Here is a 7,500-nt window from a genome sequence, read left to right as displayed (position 1 = left end):
TAGAGATTTTGGCAAACGAACTTTTTCTTATTTATTGCCTTACTTGTGCTGGTACCATTGATGTAATGACTTTGGGAATGTTCCAGTATTGAATTAAATTTATTAATTTACTAATTTTATATCAATTTAGTATTAATTTGTGTTGTTTTTATATATTTGTTTATCCATTTAAACTTTTCTTTTTTTCTCGTTTTCTTTAGTGCTTCTCAAAACTCATTTATTTAAATTGTTGTCTTATTCGTTTTTTGTTGTTGTTGTTGTTGTTGTTTTGGGTTTAAATTCTTAAAGTAATTACCGCTGTATTTTTATTGCCAGACAAAATAATTTTGCAAAACAATGTAATTTTCTATTGTATTCCGTATAATAAAATAAAACACTTTTATTCAAAAGTCACGACTAAATAAATATATAAAATACAACCACCATTTTGGTTTTCTCAACAATTGAATTAGTATACGAGAAATACTCTTCTGAGAAAGGAGAGAGTTGAATTCTAAGTTATAGAGGAAATACGGAAGGGTGGGCAGATTCCGTACTTGCCCGTCCTGAAGCTAATACATACATAAGATAGTTCGCGATGAAGAGGCGGGAAGCTCGGGGTTGGTTGGGTGAGGAGTAAAGATAACACGGTCGTTATTGTTATAGTCTAACGAATGCATGAGGAGAAATTGGTAACATTATTTTGTCTTAATTGTATTGTATGAAGTATTGGCGAAAGCCTAAGATTAAATAAACTTTGTTTTTGTTGGTCTTCTTTTGACTATGGAACTGATACTGATACTTGTCATAGCAGACCTGCCTACTTGAAATAGGAAAATAAAAATCGTAGTTTTCAGGGCTAATAAAATCGTAGATATTTTAACTACCCTTTAAAAAAATGACCGGAATTTCGTCTGTTTTGATAGATATCAAATTTTTAGAAACGAGAAAAAATGATTGGAAACGTAATAATGATGGTGATGGTGGTAGTGATAGTGTTAGAGGTGGTGGTAGTAGTAATGATGGTGGTGGTAGTAATGATGATGGTAATATTATTATTGTTATTATTATTATTATCATCATTATTATTATTATTATTATTATTATTATTATTATTATTATTATTATTATTATTATTATTATTATTATTATTATTATTATTATTATTATTATTGTACGTATTGGTGGTATTACTATTGTATTTTGTGTGGTTATTAATGGTATCAGTTTATTGTTTGGTTCCATTTACCATTTTTTCCACTTTCATGTATGTGGTCATCAAATTGTATGATTTATTGTCGAAAGCCTAAGATTGAATAAACTTTGTAATATTGTAATATCGTATGGTAACCATCATTGTCGACGACATCGTCGTTGTCATCATAATCATCATTATCATCATCATTATCATCATCATCATCATCATCATCATCATCATCTTCATCATTAACAACAACAACAATATTAACAACAAGTACTACAATAGCAATAAAAACAATATCAACATCATCATAAAATTTCCGTCATCGTCTCCACAAATATCATTCTAACCAACAGCACCACCAAAGCCACTACCATAATTACATCCTCCTCCACCACCACCACCACCGCTACCACTATTCCAACCACTACCACCACCGGCACAATCATTCTAATCATCAAGACAGCAGTGAAATGCAATTTGAGCTCTGAATGAAACTCGAGTCATATCGCTGTTGTTGCTTCTCGATTAAAACTTTAAGGTTACCACATACTACTGAAAACCAGTAATGTAACAGAAATATTAATCTCGCCGTTGAGGGATTAAAGCAAATCTTTAATTTTTCGAGTGAACGAAATGGACATAATGTATTGTCAAGGTGTTGTCGCATTATGTCTCGTCGCTTTATTTTTTAGTTGTATTCTCTTTCGTGATTCATTTTTGATTACGTTTGGAATAATTAAAATCTACTGGTATTGTCATTTCATTGTGAATGTGATTATTTGTGGTTGAAATATTATTTTTTAAAGGTGAAAAAAAATAATAATTAAAAAAAAATAATTAAAAAATAAATAAATAAATAAATAACTTTAAAAAAATAAAAAGATAAATTAAAAAAAAAAAATATAATATATATATATATATATAATATATATATATATATATATATATATATATATATATGACCTAATCATCTTTGCCCCACCACTGTAAATAGGCTAGAACCGCCACTGCTACTACTACTACTACTACTACTACTACTACTACATTTAAGATGCGCGACTTATCCCATTAAATAAAGATCTGAAAATGTGTATGAAACACCAGAAGAGAGAGAGAGAGAGAGAGAGAGAGAGAGAGAGAGAGAGAGAGAGAGAGAGAGAGAGAGAGAGAGAGAGAGAGAGAGAGAGAGAGAGAGAGAGAGAGAGACATGAAAAGAACAATCTCAAAAAAGCAGACTGTCTCCACTGAGGAGCTAACCTCAGACCTCCCGAGTACAAGCGTACGCGTTTCCGCTGTGAACATCTCGCTATGAGGTTTACAGTCGAGGCAGGCTGATTTGTTGGGATGATAATATCAAAATATTATATTCTTGTATTTTTCTCTCTGCTTAGCTTGACACTGATTCATATTAACTTCGCAGCGTTTGTGTGTGTTGAACCCATGCCCTCTAGAAGTCGGGGAGAGAAGGGCTCTAGTCAGACTTACGTTTGAAGCGACTTTTTGGGGTCGTGGGTAGCTCATACGGCAGAGTCACGATCTCCCCGGCCAGACGGAATTGTCGTACCAGTAAGGCCGCGGGTTCCAGCCCCCATCGCCGCCGCGAAGTTTTTATTCTCTGTTGTCTTCTTTCCTACTCCCTTCATTTCTTGTCACTGATTCATACATACTTTTACAGATTTTATCTTACACCAGTGCTTGCTAAGTTGTCACTCATCCCATTTATCCCCCAATGAAGGTCTCTGGGTGCTGATGGAAAAAAAAAAAAGACTCATAATGCCCAGTTAGTTCCTTCCAATGAATAATATATTTTATGATTTTAGACATGAGTCTGAGACGTGTATGCTTACATAACAACTCTTTATGTTATGCCTCTTGTAACTGTTTGCGTTGGGTCGAGAGTATTTCCATTGCAACAATGAGCCCAAAACGATTTGGGTTATCAGACCTGCATCTAAGTACACGTCAATCATGACCATTTCTGCTCTTTACAATTTCATATTATAATCCATGATGATTAAATTGCTTTAAAAATATGATTGTGGATAATAAAATCGATTGATAAAATCACATGGTTTGACCAACTGTTTGTATTTGTTTCGTATTGTGTGTGTGTGAGTGTGTGTGTGTGTTTGTGTGTTTGTATTTGTGTATTTGTGTATGCGTGTGTGTGTGCCTGTTGTAATGAAGCCTATTTCTATAAAAGAATAAAGATGACGACATTAAGCTCTTTGCTATTGTTTTGGACCGTCAGTTGAGCTTTGAGGTTTTTTAAAATATATATAGCGCAATACCCACTAAACGTGCTCAAAGCGCTTTACAAGAGGTCCCTGGCCAACAGCAACACTTAACATGTAGGACGTGACATGACGCTTGTTAGGTGATATTACAATTCTTTTCGGACAGAGACAACGCTGTTAACGGCCAGGTACTCGTTTCACACCCGAGTACGGTGAGAGAATGTGAGTAAAGAGTCTTTTCCAAGGACTCAACTATGCGCCGATCGAGGCTCGAACCCAGTACCTTCCGATCCGAAAGCGAGTGTCATGCCACAAGACCACATAGCCGCAGTTGGGTGATTAGCTCTCGTTAAATTATATTAATCCGACAAGATATATATACGCAAAAGGTTACACATAATTTTCTATTAGCACGTTCCGTTGGCTTTTCAACAACTGTCATTATTAACGAACATTTGTGAAAAATAGTGAACCATGTCCAGAATCTGGAGGACGTATTTTGGCATGAACGTATTGATGCAATTTGTTTAGGTGAAATACTAACAGCTACCCGCCAAATGACTCCGACCAACACATAAAATTATATGTAACCTTATGTGTCTATGTGGTTTTGCAGTATGGCACGTGCTTTTGGATCGGAAGGTCCTGGGTTCGAGCCTCGCTCGGCGCATAGTTGAGTCCTTGGAAAAGTCTCTTTACTAACATTCTCTCATCGTACCCATGTGTAAAATGAGTACTTTGATGTTAACAGCGTTATCTCTGTCGGAAAAAAAATGTAATTTCACCTAACAGTAACAGGCGTCATGTCTCGTTCAACTTGTTACGTGTTGCTGTTGGTCAGGGACCATTTGTAAAGCGCTTTGAGCACGTTTGTGGATATTGCGCTATGTAAAATCTCAATATTTTAATTAAATCTCAGTATTTAACCTTAAACGTTTACTTAAAAACACAAACAAACCTTGAGCATATTATATTAAGAGCAATATCCACTAAACGTGCTCAAAGTGCTTTACAAAGTTTTCTCAGCCAACAGCAACACTTAATATGTTGGACGAGACATGACGTCTGTTTTTTTTCGACAGAGATAATCTGTTAGAGGTCAGTTACTCATTTTACACCTGAGTGCGGTGAGAGAATATATGTAAAGAGACTTTTACAGGGACTATGCGCTCCTCAAAGCGATCCGAAGTCGAGTTTCACACCACAAAACCACATAGACTGTTAAAGGGACTTTAGTAAGAACTAATCGCTAATAGGCGACCAATTTAGTGACGTCAATTTCATTCTTCAATCGAAGATAGCAATGTATTTGGTCTATGTGCGGCTATATGGTCTTGTGGTATGACACTTACTTTCGGATCCGGAGGTCCTGGGTTTGAGCCTCGTTCGCCGCATAGTTGAGTCCTTGGTAAGGGCACTTTAATCACATTCTCTCACCGTACTGAGATATAAAATGAGTACTTGGCCGTTAACAGCGTTGTCTCTGCCCGAAAATAATGCAATATCGTTTAACAGGCATCATGTCCCGACCTACTGTTAAGTGTTGCTGTTGGCCAGGGACCCCTTGTAAAGCGTTATGAGCACGTTTAGTGGTTATTGCGCTATATGAAAGCTCAATTGGAATTTGAAAGCTCAATTTATGTTTGCCGATCAGCCGAAATTTTGGGCCCTCCGTAACCTGAACTATTACATTTTTTTAAACGGTAAATGCATAGATTGGACATTTACTGCAATTATATATTAAAATGTGGCAGGACTTCTGAAACCAAAATAAATTGTCAATCACATACTGTTTTACAATTCTGCCACCACTTTAGAATAAACAACGATACTATGTCATGGTTATTTTGGGAAATTTGGTTAAGCTTAGTGCAAATTATTCGCGTGGTGGCGCGAATCATCTCAAAATGTAGAGAGGTCTAATACTTTGTTAAACGAATATTGCGATAGCTCACACGTACCCCTCCACCTGCCAGCGAGTCGTACCAATAAGCATCAAAACAGCGCGAAAAAAAATTTTATTCTCATTGCATTGGCTTTTTCTAATTCAATTGTTGGCAATATAGCTTTGTGGTAACTATGCAATACTAGAAGCTATCCTCTTTGTAATTCTAATCACTGCCCCCGTCACCCCCAACACACACACACTAAAACAACAAACAAAAACAAACAAGATGAGGCTTGTTTTTCTGGGCAAATGGTTATAGGAGCATTAGTGCATTTGTCTTTTTATTCCCCGTGTAATTACGAAACAGAATCGTAAGACGGCTGATAAACGCATCGGGTCAATTCTAACTCATGTTGTTAACTTGTATTATTTTCTATTAGCTTTCTCTCTATATCAGCTTTTTATAATTTTAAATCGTGAGAGTGGGAGACATATTGAACGAGAGAGGAAATGCGAGAGAGAGAGGAGAGAGGAGAGAGAGAGAGATGAGAGAGAGAGAGAGAGAGATGGGGGGGGAGGAGAGATTTTATAATGTAAATTACAAAGCAACTCGACGAAGTAGATTACATTGTTTTTATTACCAACGATTGTACAGCAGTATTGTTCGTAAGTGAAAATTATATAGAAATGCTGATTATCAATATAAAGTAAATGTGAAATATTTAATACAATGCATTATTATGAATCGTATTCACAAGAGCAAAATATATTCATTCATATGACTGCAAGATGCTGTTTACACTTTGCAAGTCAAATATACAAAATAGTTACATTTATGATTAGTCTTTAAGTAATGGGAATACGCCATTATATAGCTACATGCATAAGAAAAGTGTGCACCAAAATTTGTGTGTCGAACTATGAATGTTTCTCTTTGTGAAATTAGGAGCAGGCAGATAAAGATCTGATAAAGTGTATATTATGAAACAGTTCCAGACGAAGCAAGAAAGATGGATCTCGCGAGGCCCCAGATTTGAGCGTTCTTACCGAGATAAGGGTAATTTAAATCGACTGATATTTGAAGGTCGAGTTTTCTGGCCAAAGACCTAAATTATACGTGGTTTTCTAGAGTACGGCAGTTAGCTTGTGCATACCGTCCCAATAGTCTTTAAGTCAATCAACTTTCATTCTTACTCCCCAATTGCCATTTGGATTTCCTCCGCGCTGATAGTCTTGATATCGTCCTATCAGGTCATTATATTTTAAACGAACCGAAACTTCTCTTCCACTCTACATGACATCAAGAATATCTTTGACAGACTAATGATGTTTTAACTAGCTGAAATAATGGAGAAAAAAAAAGAATATAAAAGCTTCGAATATATTAAAAAATATATATTTTCCGATCAGGACCAAAACATTAAAAACATTAATACATCACTTCAAATCCAGACAGACGGCAGAAAAGTATTTGGTACGTCTTGTAAATAAATAACAATGTGAAATTGAATGAAAGCTTCACTTTAATATACGAAACCAGATAAAATGGACGTTGCAATATTGTAGCCAATCACGATCTCGAAAGGGTTTTGAGCTCGAAACGTTCAGTGTTTGATATTTTGATATTTCTTGAAGCTGTTAAAACCACTTGTGTTCCCTAAGTTTTTAACAGTCCACAACTTCTAGCAGCCTAGTATCAATTAGCCAAAATGCTTTTTAGTCTCAATGATCTGTATTAACTTTGCTCTGACGTTTAGAATGCCTTTTTTTTGTTTCCCCACATTCCTTCCGCCTTATGTTACTCACACAGCGATAGGTCATAATATATCATATCCTCATTTTTAAACAAACACAACTATATTTAGAAGTAAATAGAAAAAAATGTAGTCTTTAATGAGTAGGAGATCAGTATTATGATAATTTAAAAATGCTGGCATTCACATTTTATGACATTACACTGGAACTAGATCTATAATCGATTGAAGTTAGTAAAATCATGATTGGTACTTTGATGTAAAGTGTCAGAAAACGCGATCTTTAAAAAGGGAACTACAACAACCTTCAGTACACGCATACCAGCCTGATTGGGTGCCCTCCATCATATGACAATCCATTCCACACAAAAATAGAGTTGCACACAAATTTGCATTCTAACACATTACGATATCATGTATTTCAAACTTGCCTGTGTC

General features: G+C 35.5%; 1 protein-coding gene across 1 annotated transcript in view; it reads right to left on the bottom strand.

The window, feature by feature from the left end:
• Positions 1-6,632: 6,632 nt before the first annotated feature.
• Positions 6,633-7,500, bottom strand: part of LOC144971763 (uncharacterized) — an 8,578-nt gene continuing 7,710 nt past the window's right edge. Inside the window, exon 5 of the mRNA XM_078912836.1 lies at positions 6,633-7,500. This exon is cut by the window's right edge and continues 668 nt beyond it. The gene's annotated coding sequence lies outside the window, so the exon portion shown is untranslated.

Source organism: Berghia stephanieae, chromosome 4, assembly GCF_034508935.2.
Source record: "Berghia stephanieae isolate SIO BIC M18660-M18661 chromosome 4, UCSD_Bste_1.3, whole genome shotgun sequence".
Classification (NCBI taxonomy): Eukaryota; Metazoa; Mollusca; class Gastropoda; order Nudibranchia; family Aeolidiidae; genus Berghia; species Berghia stephanieae.
Note: the sequence above shows the minus strand (reverse complement) of the source record. Positions and strands in the feature narration are given on the sequence as shown.